Source organism: Schistocerca gregaria, chromosome 7 (genome assembly GCF_023897955.1).
Source record: "Schistocerca gregaria isolate iqSchGreg1 chromosome 7, iqSchGreg1.2, whole genome shotgun sequence".
Taxonomy (NCBI): Eukaryota; Metazoa; Arthropoda; class Insecta; order Orthoptera; family Acrididae; genus Schistocerca; species Schistocerca gregaria.
Window position 1 is genome coordinate 108,578,395 of NC_064926.1, and position 23,855 is coordinate 108,602,249.

At 50.7% G+C, this 23,855-nt stretch overlaps 12 non-coding genes across 12 annotated transcripts; all 12 read right to left on the reverse strand.

The window, feature by feature from the left end:
- Positions 1-1,605: 1,605 nt before the first annotated feature.
- Positions 1,606-1,689, reverse strand: Trnal-uaa (transfer RNA leucine (anticodon UAA)). Its single transcript has one exon. It is a non-coding gene; the product is annotated as a tRNA-Leu (tRNA).
- A 1,765-nt stretch (positions 1,690-3,454) lies between these two features.
- Trnal-uaa (transfer RNA leucine (anticodon UAA)) lies at positions 3,455-3,538 on the reverse strand. Its single transcript has one exon. It is a non-coding gene; the product is annotated as a tRNA-Leu (tRNA).
- Positions 3,539-5,303: 1,765 nt separating this feature from the next.
- Positions 5,304-5,387, reverse strand: Trnal-uaa (transfer RNA leucine (anticodon UAA)). Its single transcript has one exon. It is a non-coding gene; the product is annotated as a tRNA-Leu (tRNA).
- A 1,765-nt stretch (positions 5,388-7,152) lies between these two features.
- Positions 7,153-7,236, reverse strand: Trnal-uaa (transfer RNA leucine (anticodon UAA)). Its single transcript has one exon. It is a non-coding gene; the product is annotated as a tRNA-Leu (tRNA).
- Positions 7,237-9,001: 1,765 nt separating this feature from the next.
- Trnal-uaa (transfer RNA leucine (anticodon UAA)) lies at positions 9,002-9,085 on the reverse strand. The gene has a single exon. It is a non-coding gene; the product is annotated as a tRNA-Leu (tRNA).
- A 1,764-nt stretch (positions 9,086-10,849) lies between these two features.
- On the reverse strand, positions 10,850-10,933 carry Trnal-uaa (transfer RNA leucine (anticodon UAA)). Its single transcript has one exon. It is a non-coding gene; the product is annotated as a tRNA-Leu (tRNA).
- Positions 10,934-12,697: 1,764 nt separating this feature from the next.
- Trnal-uaa (transfer RNA leucine (anticodon UAA)) lies at positions 12,698-12,781 on the reverse strand. The gene has a single exon. It is a non-coding gene; the product is annotated as a tRNA-Leu (tRNA).
- A 1,765-nt stretch (positions 12,782-14,546) lies between these two features.
- On the reverse strand, positions 14,547-14,630 carry Trnal-uaa (transfer RNA leucine (anticodon UAA)). Its single transcript has one exon. It is a non-coding gene; the product is annotated as a tRNA-Leu (tRNA).
- Positions 14,631-16,396: 1,766 nt separating this feature from the next.
- Trnal-uaa (transfer RNA leucine (anticodon UAA)) lies at positions 16,397-16,480 on the reverse strand. Its single transcript has one exon. It is a non-coding gene; the product is annotated as a tRNA-Leu (tRNA).
- Positions 16,481-18,246: 1,766 nt separating this feature from the next.
- Positions 18,247-18,330, reverse strand: Trnal-uaa (transfer RNA leucine (anticodon UAA)). Its single transcript has one exon. It is a non-coding gene; the product is annotated as a tRNA-Leu (tRNA).
- A 1,766-nt stretch (positions 18,331-20,096) lies between these two features.
- Positions 20,097-20,180, reverse strand: Trnal-uaa (transfer RNA leucine (anticodon UAA)). Its single transcript has one exon. It is a non-coding gene; the product is annotated as a tRNA-Leu (tRNA).
- A 1,767-nt stretch (positions 20,181-21,947) lies between these two features.
- Positions 21,948-22,031, reverse strand: Trnal-uaa (transfer RNA leucine (anticodon UAA)). Its single transcript has one exon. It is a non-coding gene; the product is annotated as a tRNA-Leu (tRNA).
- Positions 22,032-23,855: the final 1,824 nt, after the last annotated feature.

The window sequence follows — 23,855 nt, forward strand, 5'->3', positions numbered from 1 at the left end:
GTCGTATCCAGTTTGAACTGTAACCAGCACAACTGTATTTAGTAATAGGATAATTTCCACATTGACGCAAAAGAAAGCAGATATTAGCAAACGGCATCTAAGGCCGCTTCCTAGCAACAGCCACGCTGTGCATTACGTACTCGTGGGAAGCCAATGAAATACTTCGTGTGAGGATCGAACTGTCACCTTCACTTTACAATACTTAGGCACTGCCCCGGCGGTACCGACGCATACGTACTGAAACGTCTTTGGATCGTCAGTGAGTACTTCATATTAGAAATTTCGTGTTGGCCCTGATGTGCATTAAAGGGCAGATTTCTTCAGTGGAAGTCAGTTCTGCGCCTAGTCACAGTATATCGCCCTAGCAGCACCAGGAAAACGGGTTCAGATGTGTTCGCCTTCCACTCGGCGTTGAGCGCCTACAGCGAGATAGCCTTCGTCCTCTGGCGCCAGGAGGGAAGGCGACACATCACGGCGCAAACAGCTTGTAGGGGAAGGCAGTGGTGGTGTGTCGGTCAGCGTGGTTGCTTCCCAAGTAGCTGATCCGGGTTCGAAACCCGGACACCACACGGAAGTTGTCTCCTTTACTCAGGAGAGTGTGTTCAACGCTACTTGATCTTCGAATTTCCGAACAGTTGTGGTACGAATGGTTTTCCTCCACCCCTCGTCTCGCTCCGCGAAGGCTAGTGCGGATTACGATTCACAGCATCGTGTGTCCTTATGTGTCGACTTGTCTCGACTTTGCTCGGCTGACGCGAAAGCTGACGCTTGCAAATGGCCGTATATGTAGAGGACTGGCGCTAGAAACGACTGGGAGACGCCAAATCGACAAACACACAACGGACTCTTTCATTTGACAGTGGCCGCAGGTTCGCCCCTGTGCGTACCGAGAAGCAAGAGAGGTGTCAGCGTGCTGGACCGCAGGATTTCCGCGCAGCAGACTCAAAAACTAAGGAAAAAGGCAAAACTGAAGAAACCAATAGCTCGCGGACTTCCTAGCTGGTCACCCACCTGAGTACTAACCACGCCCAACGCTGTCGAATTTCGGTGATCGGGCATGGACCCGTGTCTTTGGCGTGGCATACAAGTTGGCGAGAACGTCGCCAGACGGGCGGACGCCTTAGTCCTTGTACAGATCACTTGGGATTTGCCTTTTAGGGAAACAAAATGGAATAGCCCTTGGTGGGATCGAACCCACAGCCCCCTCGTTATTAGCATAATAACAGTCTAACTTGGTGAGCTTATTGCCCGCGCAATACGGCCGCTTCAGGACTCCACTACCCCAACCGCCGTTTCATCTATCTTTATTAAGGCCCTGCCATTCATTGAACCACGTACGTGTCACTGTTGACTCATTTTCGCCTGTCGCTTCGAGCCCAGAGCCACAACACAACGACCACGGAAACGTCCGTGAGAAGAGCTAAAACTCGACACAGGAAAAGTATGTTCCGCTATTTCTTTTTGACTGCTCAGCCTATGGGACGTGAGACGCCAGCACTGCTGCCACTGTCTTCCCTAGCAAAACCTCCATGGCGTGTTTCTGCGTAATTTACTTGTTCTACAACATGAATGGAGTAGGTTAGTTTCTGAATGATTAAAATGCATTGTCAGATGTGGGGTTCGAACCCACGCTCCCTTTCGGGAACCAGAGCTTAAAGCTGGCGCCTTAGACCGCTCGGCCAATCTGACGTGTGAGACAACAGCCCCAGTGACTTCCGTCTCTAGCATTATCTCAAGAACCTGACTGCGAAATCTGTTTCTTTTTTCGGTAGGACGGAATTATGTCAGTCTTACAATATTTAAGGCGCAATGTCAGATGTGGCGTAGGAAACGCATCCCGCGCTCTTCCGTCGTATCCAGTTTGAACTGTAACCAGCACAACTGTATTTAGTAATAGGATAATTTCCACATTGACGCAAAAGAAAGCAGATATTAGCAAACGGCATCTAAGGCCGTTTCCTAGCAACAGCCACGCTGTGCATTAGGTACTCGTGGGAAGCCAATGAAATACTTCGTGTGAGGATCGAACTGTCACCTTCACTTTACAATACTTAGGCACTGCCCCGGCGGTACCGACGCATACGTACTGAAACGTCTTTGGATCGTCAGTGAGTACTTCATATTAGAAATTTCGTGTTGGCCCTGATGTGCATTAAAGGGCAGATTTCTTCAGTGGAAGTCAGTTCTGCGCCTAGTCACAGTATATCGCCCTAGCAGCACCAGGAAAACGGGTTCAGATGTGTTCGCCTTCCACTCGGCGTTGAGCGCCTACAGCGAGATAGCCTTCGTCCTCTGGCGCCAGGAGGGAAGGCGACACATCACGGCGCAAACAGCTTGTAGGGGAAGGCAGTGGTGGTGTGTCGGTCAGCGTGGTTGCTTCCCAAGTAGCTGATCCGGGTTCGAAACCCGGACACCACACGGAAGTTGTCTCCTTTACTCAGGAGAGTGTGTTCAACGCTACTTGATCTTCGAATTTCCGAACAGTTGTGGTACGAATGGTTTTCCTCCACCCCTCGTCTCGCTCCGCGAAGGCTAGTGCGGATTACGATTCACAGCATCGTGTGTCCTTATGTGTCGACTTGTCTCGACTTTGCTCGGCTGACGCGAAAGCTGACGCTTGCAAATGGCCGTATATGTAGAGGACTGGCGCTAGAAACGACTGGGAGACGCCAAATCGACAAACACACAACGGACTCTTTCATTTGACAGTGGCCGCAGGTTCGCCCCTGTGCGTACCGAGAAGCAAGAGAGGTGTCAGCGTGCTGGACCGCAGGATTTCCGCGCAGCAGACTCAAAAACTAAGGAAAAAGGCAAAACTGAAGAAACCAATAGCTCGCGGACTTCCTAGCTGGTCACCCACCTGAGTACTAACCACGCCCAACGCTTTCGAATTTCGGTGATCGGGCATGGACCCGTGTCTTTGGCGTGGCATACAAGTTGGCGAGAACGTCGCCAGACGGGCGGACGCCTTAGTCCTTGTACAGATCACTTGGGATTTGCCTTTTAGGGAAACAAAATGGAATAGCCCTTGGTGGGATCGAACCCACAGCCCCCTCGTTATTAGCATAATAACAGTCTAACTTGGTGAGCTTATTGCCCGCGCAATACGGCCGCTTCAGGACTCCACTACCCCAACCGCCGTTTCATCTATCTTTATTAAGGCCCTGCCATTCATTGAACCACGTACGTGTCACTGTTGACTCATTTTCGCCTGTCGCTTCGAGCCCAGAGCCACAACACAACGACCACGGAAACGTCCGTGAGAAGAGCTAAAACTCGACACAGGAAAAGTATGTTCCGCTATTTCTTTTTGACTGCTCAGCCTATGGGACGTGAGACGCCAGCACTGCTGCCACTGTCTTCCCTAGCAAAACCTCCATGGCGTGTTTCTGCGTAATTTACTTGTTCTACAACATGAATGGAGTAGGTTAGTTTCTGAATGATTAAAATGCATTGTCAGATGTGGGGTTCGAACCCACGCTCCCTTTCGGGAACCAGAGCTTAAATCTGGCGCCTTAGACCGCTCGGCCAATCTGACGTGTGAGACAACAGCCCCAGTGACTTCCGTCTCTAGCATTATCTCAAGAACCTGACTGCGAAATCTGTTTCTTTTTTCGGTAGGACGGAATTATGTCAGTCTTACAATATTTAAGGCGCAATGTCAGATGTGGCGTAGGAAACGCATCCCGCGCTCTTCCGTCGTATCCAGTTTGAACTGTAACCAGCACAACTGTATTTAGTAATAGGATAATTTCCACATTGACGCAAAAGAAAGCAGATATTAGCAAACGGCATCTAAGGCCGCTTCCTAGCAACAGCCACGCTGTGCATTACGTACTCGTGGGAAGCCAATGAAATACTTCGTGTGAGGATCGAACTGTCACCTTCACTTTACAATACTTAGGCACTGCCCCGGCGGTACCGACGCATACGTACTGAAACGTCTTTGGATCGTCAGTGAGTACTTCATATTAGAAATTTCGTGTTGGCCCTGATGTGCATTAAAGGGCAGATTTCTTCAGTGGAAGTCAGTTCTGCGCCTAGTCACAGTATATCGCCCTAGCAGCACCAGGAAAACGGGTTCAGATGTGTTCGCCTTCCACTCGGCGTTGAGCGCCTACAGCGAGATAGCCTTCGTCCTCTGGCGCCAGGAGGGAAGGCGACACATCACGGCGCAAACAGCTTGTAGGGGAAGGCAGTGGTGGTGTGTCGGTCAGCGTGGTTGCTTCCCAAGTAGCTGATCCGGGTTCGAAACCCGGACACCACACGGAAGTTGTCTCCTTTACTCAGGAGAGTGTGTTCAACGCTACTTGATCTTCGAATTTCCGAACAGTTGTGGTACGAATGGTTTTCCTCCACCCCTCGTCTCGCTCCGCGAAGGCTAGTGCGGATTACGATTCACAGCATCGTGTGTCCTTATGTGTCGACTTGTCTCGACTTTGCTCGGCTGACGCGAAAGCTGACGCTTGCAAATGGCCGTATATGTAGAGGACTGGCGCTAGAAACGACTGGGAGACGCCAAATCGACAAACACACAACGGACTCTTTCATTTGACAGTGGCCGCAGGTTCGCCCCTGTGCGTACCGAGAAGCAAGAGAGGTGTCAGCGTGCTGGACCGCAGGATTTCCTCGCAGCAGACTCAAAAACTAAGGAAAAAGGCAAAACTGAAGAAACCAATAGCTCGCGGACTTCCTAGCTGGTCACCCACCTGAGTACTAACCACGCCCAACGCTGTCGAATTTCGGTGATCGGGCATGGACCCGTGTCTTTGGCGTGGCATACAAGTTGGCGAGAACGTCGCCAGACGGGCGGACGCCTTAGTCCTTGTACAGATCACTTGGGATTTGCCTTTTAGGGAAACAAAATGGAATAGCCCTTGGTGGGATCGAACCCACAGCCCCCTCGTTATTAGCATAATAACAGTCTAACTTGGTGAGCTTATTGCCCGCGCAATACGGCCGCTTCAGGACTCCACTACCCCAACCGCCGTTTCATCTATCTTTATTAAGGCCCTGCCATTCATTGAACCACGTACGTGTCACTGTTGACTCATTTTCGCCTGTCGCTTCGAGCCCAGAGCCACAACACAACGACCACGGAAACGTCCGTGAGAAGAGCTAAAACTCGACACAGGAAAAGTATGTTCCGCTATTTCTTTTTGACTGCTCAGCCTATGGGACGTGAGACGCCAGCACTGCTGCCACTGTCTTCCCTAGCAAAACCTCCATGGCGTGTTTCTGCGTAATTTACTTGTTCTACAACATGAATGGAGTAGGTTAGTTTCTGAATGATTAAAATGCATTGTCAGATGTGGGGTTCGAACCCACGCTCCCTTTCGGGAACCAGAGCTTAAAGCTGGCGCCTTAGACCGCTCGGCCAATCTGACGTGTGAGACAACAGCCCCAGTGACTTCCGTCTCTAGCATTATCTCAAGAACCTGACTGCGAAATCTGTTTCTTTTTTCGGTAGGACGGAATTATGTCAGTCTTACAATATTTAAGGCGCAATGTCAGATGTGGCGTAGGAAACGCATCCCGCGCTCTTCCGTCGTATCCAGTTTGAACTGTAACCAGCACAACTGTATTTAGTAATAGGATAATTTCCACATTGACGCAAAAGAAAGCAGATATTAGCAAACGGCATCTAAGGCCGTTTCCTAGCAACAGCCACGCTGTGCATTAGGTACTCGTGGGAAGCCAATGAAATACTTCGTGTGAGGATCGAACTGTCACCTTCACTTTACAATACTTAGGCACTGCCCCGGCGGTACCGACGCATACGTACTGAAACGTCTTTGGATCGTCAGTGAGTACTTCATATTAGAAATTTCGTGTTGGCCCTGATGTGCATTAAAGGGCAGATTTCTTCAGTGGAAGTCAGTTCTGCGCCTAGTCACAGTATATCGCCCTAGCAGCACCAGGAAAACGGGTTCAGATGTGTTCGCCTTCCACTCGGCGTTGAGCGCCTACAGCGAGATAGCCTTCGTCCTCTGGCGCCAGGAGGGAAGGCGACACATCACGGCGCAAACAGCTTGTAGGGGAAGGCAGTGGTGGTGTGTCGGTCAGCGTGGTTGCTTCCCAAGTAGCTGATCCGGGTTCGAAACCCGGACACCACACGGAAGTTGTCTCCTTTACTCAGGAGAGTGTGTTCAACGCTACTTGATCTTCGAATTTCCGAACAGTTGTGGTACGAATGGTTTTCCTCCACCCCTCGTCTCGCTCCGCGAAGGCTAGTGCGGATTACGATTCACAGCATCGTGTGTCCTTATGTGTCGACTTGTCTCGACTTTGCTCGGCTGACGCGAAAGCTGACGCTTGCAAATGGCCGTATATGTAGAGGACTGGCGCTAGAAACGACTGGGAGACGCCAAATCGACAAACACACAACGGACTCTTTCATTTGACAGTGGCCGCAGGTTCGCCCCTGTGCGTACCGAGAAGCAAGAGAGGTGTCAGCGTGCTGGACCGCAGGATTTCCGCGCAGCAGACTCAAAAACTAAGGAAAAAGGCAAAACTGAAGAAACCAATAGCTCGCGGACTTCCTAGCTGGTCACCCACCTGAGTACTAACCACGCCCAACGCTGTCGAATTTCGGTGATCGGGCATGGACCCGTGTCTTTGGCGTGGCATACAAGTTGGCGAGAACGTCGCCAGACGGGCGGACGCCTTAGTCCTTGTACAGATCACTTGGGATTTGCCTTTTAGGGAAACAAAATGGAATAGCCCTTGGTGGGATCGAACCCACAGCCCCCTCGTTATTAGCATAATAACAGTCTAACTTGGTGAGCTTATTGCCCGCGCAATACGGCCGCTTCAGGACTCCACTACCCCAACCGCCGTTTCATCTATCTTTATTAAGGCCCTGCCATTCATTGAACCACGTACGTGTCACTGTTGACTCATTTTCGCCTGTCGCTTCGAGCCCAGAGCCACAACACAACGACCACGGAAACGTCCGTGAGAAGAGCTAAAACTCGACACAGGAAAAGTATGTTCCGCTATTTCTTTTTGACTGCTCAGCCTATGGGACGTGAGACGCCAGCACTGCTGCCACTGTCTTCCCTAGCAAAACCTCCATGGCGTGTTTCTGCGTAATTTACTTGTTCTACAACATGAATGGAGTAGGTTAGTTTCTGAATGATTAAAATGCATTGTCAGATGTGGGGTTCGAACCCACGCTCCCTTTCGGGAACCAGAGCTTAAATCTGGCGCCTTAGACCGCTCGGCCAATCTGACGTGTGAGACAACAGCCCCAGTGACTTCCGTCTCTAGCATTATCTCAAGAACCTGACTGCGAAATCTGTTTCTTTTTTCGGTAGGACGGAATTATGTCAGTCTTACAATATTTAAGGCGCAATGCCAGATGTGGCGTAGGAAACGCATCCCGCGCTCTTCCGTCGTATCCAGTTTGAACTGTAACCAGCACAACTGTATTTAGTAATAGGATAATTTCCACATTGACGCAAAAGAAAGCAGATATTAGCAAACGGCATCTAAGGCCGTTTCCTAGCAACAGCCACGCTGTGCATTACGTACTCGTGGGAAGCCAGTGAAATACTTCGTGTGAGGATCGAACTGTCACCTTCACTTTACAATACTTAGGCACTGCCCCGGCGGTACCGACGCATACGTACTGAAACGTCTTTGGATCGTCAGTGAGTACTTCATATTAGAAATTTCGTGTTGGTCCTGATGTGCATTAAAGGGCAGATTTCTTCAGTGGAAGTCAGTTCTGCGCCTAGTCACAGTATATCGCCCTAGCAGCACCAGGAAAACGGGTTCAGATGTGTTCGCCTTCCACTCGGCGTTGAGCGCCTACAGCGAGATAGCCTTCGTCCTCTGGCGCCAGGAGGGAAGGCGACACATCACGGCGCAAACAGCTTGTAGGGGAAGGCAGTGGTGGTGTGTCGGTCAGCGTGGTTGCTTCCCAAGTAGCTGATCCGGGTTCGAAACCCGGACACCACACGGAAGTTGTCTCCTTTACTCAGGAGAGTGTGTTCAACGCTACTTGATCTTCGAATTTCCGAACAGTTGTGGTACGAATGGTTTTCCTCCACCCCTCGTCTCGCTCCGCGAAGGCTAGTGCGGATTACGATTCACAGCATCGTGTGTCCTTATGTGTCGACTTGTCTCGACTTTGCTCGGCTGACGCGAAAGCTGACGCTTGCAAATGGCCGTATATGTAGAGGACTGGCGCTAGAAACGACTGGGAGACGCCAAATCGACAAACACACAACGGACTCTTTCATTTGACAGTGGCCGCAGGTTCGCCCCTGTGCGTACCGAGAAGCAAGAGAGGTGTCAGCGTGCTGGACCGCAGGATTTCCGCGCAGCAGACTCAAAAACTAAGGAAAAAGGCAAAACTGAAGAAACCAATAGCTCGCGGACTTCCTAGCTGGTCACCCACCTGAGTACTAACCACGCCCAACGCTGTCGAATTTCGGTGATCGGGCATGGACCCGTGTCTTTGGCGTGGCATACAAGTTGGCGAGAACGTCGCCAGACGGGCGGACGCCTTAGTCCTTGTACAGATCACTTGGGATTTGCCTTTTAGGGAAACAAAATGGAATAGCCCTTGGTGGGATCGAACCCACAGCCCCCTCGTTATTAGCATAATAACAGTCTAACTTGGTGAGCTTATTGCCCGCGCAATACGGCCGCTTCAGGACTCCACTACCCCAACCGCCGTTTCATCTATCTTTATTAAGGCCCTGCCATTCATTGAACCACGTACGTGTCACTGTTGACTCATTTTCGCCTGTCGCTTCGAGCCCAGAGCCACAACACAACGACCACGGAAACGTCCGTGAGAAGAGCTAAAACTCGACACAGGAAAAGTATGTTCCGCTATTTCTTTTTGACTGCTCAGCCTATGGGACGTGAGACGCCAGCACTGCTGCCACTGTCTTCCCTAGCAAAACCTCCATGGCGTGTTTCTGCGTAATTTACTTGTTCTACAACATGAATGGAGTAGGTTAGTTTCTGAATGATTAAAATGCATTGTCAGATGTGGGGTTCGAACCCACGCTCCCTTTCGGGAACCAGAGCTTAAATCTGGCGCCTTAGACCGCTCGGCCAATCTGACGTGTGAGACAACAGCCCCAGTGACTTCCGTCTCTAGCATTATCTCAAGAACCTGACTGCGAAATCTGTTTCTTTTTTCGGTAGGACGGAATTATGTCAGTCTTACAATATTTAAGCGCAATGCCAGATGTGGCGTAGGAAACGCATCCCGCGCTCTTCCGTCGTATCCAGTTTGAACTGTAACCAGCACAACTGTATTTAGTAATAGGATAATTTCCACATTGACGCAAAAGAAAGCAGATATTAGCAAACGGCATCTAAGGCCGTTTCCTAGCAACAGCCACGCTGTGCATTACGTACTCGTGGGAAGCCAATGAAATACTTCGTGTGAGGATCGAACTGTCACCTTCACTTTACAATACTTAGGCACTGCCCCGGCGGTACCGACGCATACGTACTGAAACGTCTTTGGATCGTCAGTGAGTACTTCATATTAGAAATTTCGTGTTGGCCCTGATGTGCATTAAAGGGCAGATTTCTTCAGTGGAAGTCAGTTCTGCGCCTAGTCACAGTATATCGCCCTAGCAGCACCAGGAAAACGGGTTCAGATGTGTTCGCCTTCCACTCGGCGTTGAGCGCCTACAGCGAGATAGCCTTCGTCCTCTGGCGCCAGGAGGGAAGGCGACACATCACGGCGCAAACAGCTTGTAGGGGAAGGCAGTGGTGGTGTGTCGGTCAGCGTGGTTGCTTCCCAAGTAGCTGATCCGGGTTCGAAACCCGGACACCACACGGAAGTTGTCTCCTTTACTCAGGAGAGTGTGTTCAACGCTACTTGATCTTCGAATTTCCGAACAGTTGTGGTACGAATGGTTTTCCTCCACCCCTCGTCTCGCTCCGCGAAGGCTAGTGCGGATTACGATTCACAGCATCGTGTGTCCTCATGTGTCGACTTGTCTCGACTTTGCTCGGCTGACGCGAAAGCTGACGCTTGCAAATGGCCGTATATGTAGAGGACTGGCGCTAGAAACGACTGGGAGACGCCAAATCGACAAACACACAACGGACTCTTTCATTTGACAGTGGCCGCAGGTTCGCCCCTGTGCGTACCGAGAAGCAAGAGAGGTGTCAGCGTGCTGGACCGCAGGATTTCCGCGCAGCAGACTCAAAAACTAAGGAAAAAGGCAAAACTGAAGAAACCAATAGCTCGCGGACTTCCTAGCTGGTCACCCACCTGAGTACTAACCACGCCCAACGCTGTCGAATTTCGGTGATCGGGCATGGACCCGTGTCTTTGGCGTGGCATACAAGTTGGCGAGAACGTCGCCAGACGGGCGGACGCCTTAGTCCTTGTACAGATCACTTGGGATTTGCCTTTTAGGGAAACAAAATGGAATAGCCCTTGGTGGGATCGAACCCACAGCCCCCTCGTTATTAGCATAATAACAGTCTAACTTGGTGAGCTTATTGCCCGCGCAATACGGCCGCTTCAGGACTCCACTACCCCAACCGCCGTTTCATCTATCTTTATTAAGGCCCTGCCATTCATTGAACCACGTACGTGTCACTGTTGACTCATTTTCGCCTGTCGCTTCGAGCCCAGAGCCACAACACAACGACCACGGAAACGTCCGTGAGAAGAGCTAAAACTCGACACAGGAAAAGTATGTTCCGCTATTTCTTTTTGACTGCTCAGCCTATGGGACGTGAGACGCCAGCACTGCTGCCACTGTCTTCCCTAGCAAAACCTCCATGGCGTGTTTCTGCGTAATTTACTTGTTCTACAACATGAATGGAGTAGGTTAGTTTCTGAATGATTAAAATGCATTGTCAGATGTGGGGTTCGAACCCACGCTCCCTTTCGGGAACCAGAGCTTAAATCTGGCGCCTTAGACCGCTCGGCCAATCTGACGTGTGAGACAACAGCCCCAGTGACTTCCGTCTCTAGCATTATCTCAAGAACCTGACTGCGAAATCTGTTTCTTTTTTCGGTAGGACGGAATTATGTCAGTCTTACAATATTTAAGCGCAATGCCAGATGTGGCGTAGGAAACGCATCCCGCGCTCTTCCGTCGTATCCAGTTTGAACTGTAACCAGCACAACTGTATTTAGTAATAGGATAATTTCCACATTGACGCAAAAGAAAGCAGATATTAGCAAACGGCATCTAAGGCCGTTTCCTAGCAACAGCCACGCTGTGCATTACGTACTCGTGGGAAGCCAATGAAATACTTCGTGTGAGGATCGAACTGTCACCTTCACTTTACAATACTTAGGCACTGCCCCGGCGGTACCGACGCATACGTACTGAAACGTCTTTGGATCGTCAGTGAGTACTTCATATTAGAAATTTCGTGTTGGCCCTGATGTGCATTAAAGGGCAGATTTCTTCAGTGGAAGTCAGTTCTGCGCCTAGTCACAGTATATCGCCCTAGCAGCACCAGGAAAACGGGTTCAGATGTGTTCGCCTTCCACTCGGCGTTGAGCGCCTACAGCGAGATAGCCTTCGTCCTCTGGCGCCAGGAGGGAAGGCGACACATCACGGCGCAAACAGCTTGTAGGGGAAGGCAGTGGTGGTGTGTCGGTCAGCGTGGTTGCTTCCCAAGTAGCTGATCCGGGTTCGAAACCCGGACACCACACGGAAGTTGTCTCCTTTACTCAGGAGAGTGTGTTCAACGCTACTTGATCTTCGAATTTCCGAACAGTTGTGGTACGAATGGTTTTCCTCCACCCCTCGTCTCGCTCCGCGAAGGCTAGTGCGGATTACGATTCACAGCATCGTGTGTCCTCATGTGTCGACTTGTCTCGACTTTGCTCGGCTGACGCGAAAGCTGACGCTTGCAAATGGCCGTATATGTAGAGGACTGGCGCTAGAAACGACTGGGAGACGCCAAATCGACAAACACACAACGGACTCTTTCATTTGACAGTGGCCGCAGGTTCGCCCCTGTGCGTACCGAGAAGCAAGAGAGGTGTCAGCGTGCTGGACCGCAGGATTTCCGCGCAGCAGACTCAAAAACTAAGGAAAAAGGCAAAACTGAAGAAACCAATAGCTCGCGGACTTCCTAGCTGGTCACCCACCTGAGTACTAACCACGCCCAACGCTGTCGAATTTCGGTGATCGGGCATGGACCCGTGTCTTTGGCGTGGCATACAAGTTGGCGAGAACGTCGCCAGACGGGCGGACGCCTTAGTCCTTGTACAGATCACTTGGGATTTGCCTTTTAGGGAAACAAAATGGAATAGCCCTTGGTGGGATCGAACCCACAGCCCCCTCGTTATTAGCATAATAACAGTCTAACTTGGTGAGCTTATTGCCCGCGCAATACGGCCGCTTCAGGACTCCACTACCCCAACCGCCGTTTCATCTATCTTTATTAAGGCCCTGCCATTCATTGAACCACGTACGTGTCACTGTTGACTCATTTTCGCCTGTCGCTTCGAGCCCAGAGCCACAACACAACGACCACGGAAACGTCCGTGAGAAGAGCTAAAACTCGACACAGGAAAAGTATGTTCCGCTATTTCTTTTTGACTGCTCAGCCTATGGGACGTGAGACGCCAGCACTGCTGCCACTGTCTTCCCTAGCAAAACCTCCATGGCGTGTTTCTGCGTAATTTACTTGTTCTACAACATGAATGGAGTAGGTTAGTTTCTGAATGATTAAAATGCATTGTCAGATGTGGGGTTCGAACCCACGCTCCCTTTCGGGAACCAGAGCTTAAATCTGGCGCCTTAGACCGCTCGGCCAATCTGACGTGTGAGACAACAGCCCCAGTGACTTCCGTCTCTAGCATTATCTCAAGAACCTGACTGCGAAATCTGTTTCGTTTTTCGGTAGGACGGAATTATGTCAGTCTTACAATATTTAAGGCGCAATGTCAGATGTGGCGTAGGAAACGCATCCCGCGCTCTTCCGTCGTATCCAGTTTGAACTGTAACCAGCACAACTGTATTTAGTAATAGGATAATTTCCACATTGACGCAAAAGAAAGCAGATATTAGCAAACGGCATCTAAGGCCGTTTCCTAGCAACAGCCACGCTGTGCATTACGTACTCGTGGGAAGCCAATGAAATACTTCGTGTGAGGATCGAACTGTCACCTTCACTTTACAATACTTAGGCACTGCCCCGGCGGTACCGACGCATACGTACTGAAACGTCTTTGGATCGTCAGTGAGTACTTCATATTAGAAATTTCGTGTTGGTCCTGATGTGCATTAAAGGGCAGATTTCTTCAGTGGAAGTCAGTTCTGCGCCTAGTCACAGTATATCGCCCTAGCAGCACCAGGAAAACGGGTTCAGATGTGTTCGCCTTCCACTCGGCGTTGAGCGCCTACAGCGAGATAGCCTTCGTCCTCTGGCGCCAGGAGGGAAGGCGACACATCACGGCGCAAACAGCTTGTAGGGGAAGGCAGTGGTGGTGTGTCGGTCAGCGTGGTTGCTTCCCAAGTAGCTGATCCGGGTTCGAAACCCGGACACCACACGGAAGTTGTCTCCTTTACTCAGGAGAGTGTGTTCAACGCTACTTGATCTTCGAATTTCCGAACAGTTGTGGTACGAATGGTTTTCCTCCACCCCTCGTCTCGCTCCGCGAAGGCTAGTGCGGATTACGATTCACAGCATCGTGTGTCCTCATGTGTCGACTTGTCTCGACTTTGCTCGGCTGACGCGAAAGCTGACGCTTGCAAATGGCCGTATATGTAGAGGACTGGCGCTAGAAACGACTGGGAGACGCCAAATCGACAAACACACAACGGACTCTTTCATTTGACAGTGGCCGCAGGTTCGCCCCTGTGCGTACCGAGAAGCAAGAGAGGTGTCAGCGTGCTGGACCGCAGGATTTCCGCGCAGCAGACTCAAAAACTAAGGAAAAAGGCAAAACTGAAGAAACCAATAGCTCGCGGACTTCCTAGCTGGTCACCCACCTGAGTACTAACCACGCCCAACGCTGTCGAATTTCGGTGATCGGGCATGGACCCGTGTCTTTGGCGTGGCATACAAGTTGGCGAGAACGTCGCCAGACGGGCGGACGCCTTAGTCCTTGTACAGATCACTTGGGATTTGCCTTTTAGGGAAACAAAATGGAATAGCCCTTGGTGGGATCGAACCCACAGCCCCCTCGTTATTAGCATAATAACAGTCTAACTTGGTGAGCTTATTGCCCGCGCAATACGGCCGCTTCAGGACTCCACTACCCCAACCGCCGTTTCATCTATCTTTATTAAGGCCCTGCCATTCATTGAACCACGTACGTGTCACTGTTGACTCATTTTCGCCTGTCGCTTCGAGCCCAGAGCCACAACACAACGACCACGGAAACGTCCGTGAGAAGAGCTAAAACTCGACACAGGAAAAGTATGTTCCGCTATTTCTTTTTGACTGCTCAGCCTATGGGACGTGAGACGCCAGCACTGCTGCCACTGTCTTCCCTAGCAAAACCTCCATGGCGTGTTTCTGCGTAATTTACTTGTTCTACAACATGAATGGAGTAGGTTAGTTTCTGAATGATTAAAATGCATTGTCAGATGTGGGGTTCGAACCCAGGCTCCCTTTCGGGAACCAGAGCTTAGATCTGGCGCCTTAGACCGCTCGGCCAATCTGACGTGTGAGACAACAGCCCCAGTGACTTCCGTCTCTAGCATTATCTCAAGAACCTGACTGCGAAATCTGTTTCTTTTTTTCGGTAGGACGGAATTATGTCAGTCTTACAATATTTAAGGCGCAATGCCAGATGTGGCGTAGGAAACGCATCCCGCGCTCTTCCGTCGTATCCAGTTTGAACTGTAACCAGCACAACTGTATTTAGTAATAGGATAATTTCCACATTGACGCAAAAGAAAGCAGATATTAGCAAACGGCATCTAAGGCCGTTTCCTAGCAACAGCCACGCTGTGCATTAGGTACTCGTGGGAAGCCAATGAAATACTTCGTGTGAGGATCGAACTGTCACCTTCACTTTACAATACTTAGGCACTGCCCCGGCGGTACCGACGCATACGTACTGAAACGTCTTTGGATCGTCAGTGAGTACTTCATATTAGAAATTTCGTGTTGGTCCTGATGTGCATTAAAGGGCAGATTTCTTCAGTGGAAGTCAGTTCTGCGCCTAGTCACAGTATATCGCCCTAGCAGCACCAGGAAAACGGGTTCAGATGTGTTCGCCTTCCACTCGGCGTTGAGCGCCTACAGCGAGATAGCCTTCGTCCTCTGGCGCCAGGAGGGAAGGCGACACATCACGGCGCAAACAGCTTGTAGGGGAAGGCAGTGGTGGTGTGTCGGTCAGCGTGGTTGCTTCCCAAGTAGCTGATCCGGGTTCGAAACCCGGACACCACACGGAAGTTGTCTCCTTTACTCAGGAGAGTGTGTTCAACGCTACTTGATCTTCGAATTTCCGAACAGTTGTGGTACGAATGGTTTTCCTCCACCCCTCGTCTCGCTCCGCGAAGGCTAGTGCGGATTACGATTCACAGCATCGTGTGTCCTCATGTGTCGACTTGTCTCGACTTTGCTCGGCTGACGCGAAAGCTGACGCTTGCAAATGGCCGTATATGTAGAGGACTGGCGCTAGAAACGACTGGGAGACGCCAAATCGACAAACACACAACGGACTCTTTCATTTGACAGTGGCCGCAGGTTCGCCCCTGTGCGTACCGAGAAGCAAGAGAGGTGTCAGCGTGCTGGACCGCAGGATTTCCGCGCAGCAGACTCAAAAACTAAGGAAAAAGGCAAAACTGAAGAAACCAATAGCTCGCGGACTTCCTAGCTGGTCACCCACCTGAGTACTAACCACGCCCAACGCTGTCGAATTTCGGTGATCGGGCATGGACCCGTGTCTTTGGCGTGGCATACAAGTTGGCGAGAACGTCGCCAGACGGGCGGACGCCTTAGTCCTTGTACAGATCACTTGGGATTTGCCTTTTAGGGAAACAAAATGGAATAGCCCTTGGTGGGATCGAACCCACAGCCCCCTCGTTATTAGCATAATAACAGTCTAACTTGGTGAGCTTATTGCCCGCGCAATACGGCCGCTTCAGGACTCCACTACCCCAACCGCCGTTTCATCTATCTTTATTAAGGCCCTGCCATTCATTGAACCACGTACGTGTCACTGTTGACTCATTTTCGCCTGTCGCTTCGAGCCCAGAGCCACAACACAACGACCACGGAAACGTCCGTGAGAAGAGCTAAAACTCGACACAGGAAAAGTATGTTCCGCTATTTCTTTTTGACTGCTCAGCCTATGGGACGTGAGACGCCAGCACTGCTGCCACTGTCTTCCCTAGCAAAACCTCCATGGCGTGTTTCTGCGTAATTTACTTGTTCTACAACATGAATGGAGTAGGTTAGTTTCTGAATGATTAAAATGCATTGTCAGATGTGGGGTTCGAACCCACGCTCCCTTTCGGGAACCAGAGCTTAAATCTGGCGCCTTAGACCGCTCGGCCAATCTGACGTGTGAGACAACAGCCCCAGTGACTTCCGTCTCTAGCATTATCTCAAGAACCTGACTGCGAAATCTGTTTCTTTTTTTCGGTAGGACGGAATTATGTCAGTCTTACAATATTTAAGGCGCAATGCCAGATGTGGCGTAGGAAACGCATCCCGCGCTCTTCCGTCGTATCCAGTTTGAACTGTAACCAGCACAACTGTATTTAGTAATAGGATAATTTCCACATTGACGCAAAAGAAAGCAGATATTAGCAAACGGCATCTAAGGCCGTTTCCTAGCAACAGCCACGCTGTGCATTAGGTACTCGTGGGAAGCCAATGAAATACTTCGTGTGAGGATCGAACTGTCACCTTCACTTTACAATACTTAGGCACTGCCCCGGCGGTACCGACGCATACGTACTGAAACGTCTTTGGATCGTCAGTGAGTACTTCATATTAGAAATTTCGTGTTGGTCCTGATGTGCATTAAAGGGCAGATTTCTTCAGTGGAAGTCAGTTCTGCGCCTAGTCACAGTATATCGCCCTAGCAGCACCAGGAAAACGGGTTCAGATGTGTTCGCCTTCCACTCGGCGTTGAGCGCCTACAGCGAGATAGCCTTCGTCCTCTGGCGCCAGGAGGGAAGGCGACACATCACGGCGCAAACAGCTTGTAGGGGAAGGCAGTGGTGGTGTGTCGGTCAGCGTGGTTGCTTCCCAAGTAGCTGATCCGGGTTCGAAACCCGGACACCACACGGAAGTTGTCTCCTTTACTCAGGAGAGTGTGTTCAACGCTACTTGATCTTCGAATTTCCGAACAGTTGTGGTACGAATGGTTTTCCTCCACCCCTCGTCTCGCTCCGCGAAGGCTAGTGCGGATTACGATTCACAGCATCGTGTGTCCTCATGTGTCGACTTGTCTCGACTTTGCTCGGCTGACGCGAAAGCTGACGCTTGCAAATGGCCGTATATGTAGAGGACTGGCGCTAGAAACGACTGGGAGACGCCAAATCGACAAACACACAACGGACTCTTTCATTTGACAGTGGCCGCAGGTTCGCCCCTGTGCGTACCGAGAAGCAAGAGAGGTGTCAGCGTGCTGGACCGCAGGATTTCCGCGCAGCAGACTCAAAAACTAAGGAAAAAGGCAAAACTGAAGAAACCAATAGCTCGCGGACTTCCTAGCTGGTCACCCACCTGAGTACTAACCACGCCCAACGCTGTCGAATTTCGGTGATCGGGCATGGACCCGTGTCTTTGGCGTGGCATACAAGTTGGCGAGAACGTCGCCAGACGGGCGGACGCCTTAGTCCTTGTACAGATCACTTGGGATTTGCCTTTTAGGGAAACAAAATGGAATAGCCCTTGGTGGGATCGAACCCACAGCCCCCTCGTTATTAGCATAATAACAGTCTAACTTGGTGAGCTTATTGCCCGCGCAATACGGCCGCTTCAGGACTCCACTACCCCAACCGCCGTTTCATCTATCTTTATTAAGGCCCTGCCATTCATTGAACCACGTACGTGTCACTGTTGACTCATTTTCGCCTGTCGCTTCGAGCCCAGAGCCACAACACAACGACCACGGAAACGTCCGTGAGAAGAGCTAAAACTCGACACAGGAAAAGTATGTTCCGCTATTTCTTTTTGACTGCTCAGCCTATGGGACGTGAGACGCCAGCACTGCTGCCACTGTCTTCCCTAGCAAAACCTCCATGGCGTGTTTCTGCGTAATTTACTTGTTCTACAACATGAATGGAGTAGGTTAGTTTCTGAATGATTAAAATGCATTGTCAGATGTGGGGTTCGAACCCACGCTCCCTTTCGGGAACCAGAGCTTAAATCTGGCGCCTTAGACCGCTCGGCCAATCTGACGTGTGAGACAACAGCCCCAGTGACTTCCGTCTCTAGCATTATCTCAAGAACCTGACTGCGAAATCTGTTTCTTTTTTTCGGTAGGACGGAATTATGTCAGTCTTACAATATTTAAGGCGCAATGCCAGATGTGGCGTAGGAAACGCATCCCGCGCTCTTCCGTCGTATCCAGTTTGAACTGTAACCAGCACAACTGTATTTAGTAATAGGATAATTTCCACATTGACGCAAAAGAAAGCAGATATTAGCAAACGGCATCTAAGGCCGTTTCCTAGCAACAGCCACGCTGTGCATTAGGTACTCGTGGGAAGCCAATGAAATACTTCGTGTGAGGATCGAACTGTCACCTTCACTTTACAATACTTAGGCACTGCCCCGGCGGTACCGACGCATACGTACTGAAACGTCTTTGGATCGTCAGTGAGTACTTCATATTAGAAATTTCGTGTTGGTCCTGATGTGCATTAAAGGGCAGATTTCTTCAGTGGAAGTCAGTTCTGCGCCTAGTCACAGTATATCGCCCTAGCAGCACCAGGAAAACGGGTTCAGATGTGTTCGCCTTCCACTCGGCGTTGAGCGCCTACAGCGAGATAGCCTTCGTCCTCTGGCGCCAGGAGGGAAGGCGACACATCACGGCGCAAACAGCTTGTAGGGGAAGGCAGTGGTGGTGTGTCGGTCAGCGTGGTTGCTTCCCAAGTAGCTGATCCGGGTTCGAAACCCGGACACCACACGGAAGTTGTCTCCTTTACTCAGGAGAGTGTGTTCAACGCTACTTGATCTTCGAATTTCCGAACAGTTGTGGTACGAATGGTTTTCCTCCACCCCTCGTCTCGCTCCGCGAAGGCTAGTGCGGATTACGATTCACAGCATCGTGTGTCCTCATGTGTCGACTTGTCTCGACTTTGCTCGGCTGACGCGAAAGCTGACGCTTGCAAATGGCCGTATATGTAGAGGACTGGCGCTAGAAACGACTGGGAGACGCCAAATCGACAAACACACAACGGACTCTTTCATTTGACAGTGGCCGCAGGTTCGCCCCTGTGCGTACCGAGAAGCAAGAGAGGTGTCAGCGTGCTGGACCGCAGGATTTCCGCGCAGCAGACTCAAAAACTAAGGAAAAAGGCAAAACTGAAGAAACCAATAGCTCGCGGACTTCCTAGCTGGTCACCCACCTGAGTACTAACCACGCCCAACGCTGTCGAATTTCGGTGATCGGGCATGGACCCGTGTCTTTGGCGTGGCATACAAGTTGGCGAGAACGTCGCCAGACGGGCGGACGCCTTAGTCCTTGTACAGATCACTTGGGATTTGCCTTTTAGGGAAACAAAATGGAATAGCCCTTGGTGGGATCGAACCCACAGCCCCCTCGTTATTAGCATAATAACAGTCTAACTTGGTGAGCTTATTGCCCGCGCAATACGGCCGCTTCAGGACTCCACTACCCCAACCGCCGTTTCATCTATCTTTATTAAGGCCCTGCCATTCATTGAACCACGTACGTGTCACTGTTGACTCATTTTCGCCTGTCGCTTCGAGCCCAGAGCCACAACACAACGACCACGGAAACGTCCGTGAGAAGAGCTAAAACTCGACACAGGAAAAGTATGTTCCGCTATTTCTTTTTGACTGCTCAGCCTATGGGACGTGAGACGCCAGCACTGCTGCCACTGTCTTCCCTAGCAAAACCTCCATGGCGTGTTTCTGCGTAATTTACTTGTTCTACAACATGAATGGAGTAGGTTAGTTTCTGAATGATTAAAATGCATTGTCAGATGTGGGGTTCGAACCCACGCTCCCTTTCGGGAACCAGAGCTTAAATCTGGCGCCTTAGACCGCTCGGCCAATCTGACGTGTGAGACAACAGCCCCAGTGACTTCCGTCTCTAGCATTATCTCAAGAACCTGACTGCGAAATCTGTTTCTTTTTTTCGGTAGGACGGAATTATGTCAGTCTTACAATATTTAAGGCGCAATGCCAGATGTGGCGTAGGAAACGCATCCCGCGCTCTTCCGTCGTATCCAGTTTGAACTGTAACCAGCACAACTGTATTTAGTAATAGGATAATTTCCACATTGACGCAAAAGAAAGCAGATATTAGCAAACGGCATCTAAGGCCGTTTCCTAGCAACAGCCACGCTGTGCATTAGGTACTCGTGGGAAGCCAATGAAATACTTCGTGTGAGGATCGAACTGTCACCTTCACTTTACAATACTTAGGCACTGCCCCGGCGGTACCGACGCATACGTACTGAAACGTCTTTGGATCGTCAGTGAGTACTTCATATTAGAAATTTCGTGTTGGTCCTGATGTGCATTAAAGGGCAGATTTCTTCAGTGGAAGTCAGTTCTGCGCCTAGTCACAGTATATCGCCCTAGCAGCACCAGGAAAACGGGTTCAGATGTGTTCGCCTTCCACTCGGCGTTGAGCGCCTACAGCGAGATAGCCTTCGTCCTCTGGCGCCAGGAGGGAAGGCGACACATCACGGCGCAAACAGCTTGTAGGGGAAGGCAGTGGTGGTGTGTCGGTCAGCGTGGTTGCTTCCCAAGTAGCTGATCCGGGTTCGAAACCCGGACACCACACGGAAGTTGTCTCCTTTACTCAGGAGAGTGTGTTCAACGCTACTTGATCTTCGAATTTCCGAACAGTTGTGGTACGAATGGTTTTCCTCCACCCCTCGTCTCGCTCCGCGAAGGCTAGTGCGGATTACGATTCACAGCATCGTGTGTCCTCATGTGTCGACTTGTCTCGACTTTGCTCGGCTGACGCGAAAGCTGACGCTTGCAAATGGCCGTATATGTAGAGGACTGGCGCTAGAAACGACTGGGAGACGCCAAATCGACAAACACACAACGGACTCTTTCATTTGACAGTGGCCGCAGGTTCGCCCCTGTGCGTACCGAGAAGCAAGAGAGGTGTCAGCGTGCTGGACCGCAGGATTTCCGCGCAGCAGACTCAAAAACTAAGGAAAAAGGCAAAACTGAAGAAACCAATAGCTCGCGGACTTCCTAGCTGGTCACCCACCTGAGTACTAACCACGCCCAACGCTGTCGAATTTCGGTGATCGGGCATGGACCCGTGTCTTTGGCGTGGCATACAAGTTGGCGAGAACGTCGCCAGACGGGCGGACGCCTTAGTCCTTGTACAGATCACTTGGGATTTTGCCTTTTAGGGAAACAAAATGGAATAGCCCTTGGTGGGATCGAACCCACAGCCCCCTCGTTATTAGCATAATAACAGTCTAACTTGGTGAGCTTATTGCCCGCGCAATACGGCCGCTTCAGGACTCCACTACCCCAACCGCCGTTTCATCTATCTTTATTAAGGCCCTGCCATTCATTGAACCACGTACGTGTCACTGTTGACTCATTTTCGCCTGTCGCTTCGAGCCCAGAGCCACAACACAACGACCACGGAAACGTCCGTGAGAAGAGCTAAAACTCGACACAGGAAAAGTATGTTCCGCTATTTCTTTTTGACTGCTCAGCCTATGGGACGTGAGACGCCAGCACTGCTGCCACTGTCTTCCCTAGCAAAACCTCCATGGCGTGTTTCTGCGTAATTTACTTGTTCTACAACATGAATGGAGTAGGTTAGTTTCTGAATGATTAAAATGCATTGTCAGATGTGGGGTTCGAACCCACGCTCCCTTTCGGGAACCAGAGCTTAAATCTGGCGCCTTAGACCGCTCGGCCAATCTGACGTGTGAGACAACAGCCCCAGTGACTTCCGTCTCTAGCATTATCTCAAGAACCTGACTGCGAAATCTGTTTCTTTTTTTCGGTAGGACGGAATTATGTCAGTCTTACAATATTTAAGGCGCAATGCCAGATGTGGCGTAGGAAACGCATCCCGCGCTCTTCCGTCGTATCCAGTTTGAACTGTAACCAGCACAACTGTATTTAGTAATAGGATAATTTCCACATTGACGCAAAAGAAAGCAGATATTAGCAAACGGCATCTAAGGCCGTTTCCTAGCAACAGCCACGCTGTGCATTAGGTACTCGTGGGAAGCCAATGAAATACTTCGTGTGAGGATCGAACTGTCACCTTCACTTTACAATACTTAGGCACTGCCCCGGCGGTACCGACGCATACGTACTGAAACGTCTTTGGATCGTCAGTGAGTACTTCATATTAGAAATTTCGTGTTGGTCCTGATGTGCATTAAAGGGCAGATTTCTTCAGTGGAAGTCAGTTCTGCGCCTAGTCACAGTATATCGCCCTAGCAGCACCAGGAAAACGGGTTCAGATGTGTTCGCCTTCCACTCGGCGTTGAGCGCCTACAGCGAGATAGCCTTCGTCCTCTGGCGCCAGGAGGGAAGGCGACACATCACGGCGCAAACAGCTTGTAGGGGAAGGCAGTGGTGGTGTGTCGGTCAGCGTGGTTGCTTCCCAAGTAGCTGATCCGGGTTCGAAACCCGGACACCACACGGAAGTTGTCTCCTTTACTCAGGAGAGTGTGTTCAACGCTACTTGATCTTCGAATTTCCGAACAGTTGTGGTACGAATGGTTTTCCTCCACCCCTCGTCTCGCTCCGCGAAGGCTAGTGCGGATTACGATTCACAGCATCGTGTGTCCTCATGTGTCGACTTGTCTCGACTTTGCTCGGCTGACGCGAAAGCTGACGCTTGCAAATGGCCGTATATGTAGAGGACTGGCGCTAGAAACGACTGGGAGACGCCAAATCGACAAACACACAACGGACTCTTTCATTTGACAGTGGCCGCAGGTTCGCCCCTGTGCGTACCGAGAAGCAAGAGAGGTGTCAGCGTGCTGGACCGCAGGATTTCCGCGCAGGCAGACTCAAAAACTAAGGAAAAAGGCAAAACTGAAGAAACCAATAGCTCGCGGACTTCCTAGCTGGTCACCCACCTGAGTACTAACCACGCCCAACGCTGTCGAATTTCGGTGATCGGGCATGGACCCGTGTCTTTGGCGTGGCATACAAGTTGGCGAGAACGTCGCCAGACGGGCGGACGCCTTAGTCCTTGTACAGATCACTTGGGATTTGCCTTTTAGGGAAACAAAATGGAATAGCCCTTGGTGGGATCGAACCCACAGCCCCCTCGTTATTAGCATAATAACAGTCTAACTTGGTGAGCTTATTGCCCGCGCCAATACGGCCGCTTCAGGACTCCACTACCCCAACCGCCGTTTCATCTATCTTTATTAAGGCCCTGCCATTCATTGAACCACGTACGTGTCACTGTTGACTCATTTTCCGCCTGTCGCTTCGAGCCCAGAGCCACAACACAACGACCACGGAAACGTCCGTGAGAAGAGCTAAAACTCGACACAGGAAAAGTATGTTCCGCTATTTCTTTTTGACTGCTCAGCCTATGGGACGTGAGACGCCAGCACTGCTGCCACTGTCTTCCCTAGCAAAACCTCCATGGCGTGTTTCTGCGTAATTTACTTGTTCTACAACATGAATGGAGTAGGTTAGTTTCTGAATGATTAAAATGCATTGTCAGATGTGGGGTTCGAACCCACGCTCCCTTTCGGGAACACGCGATCTAGTGT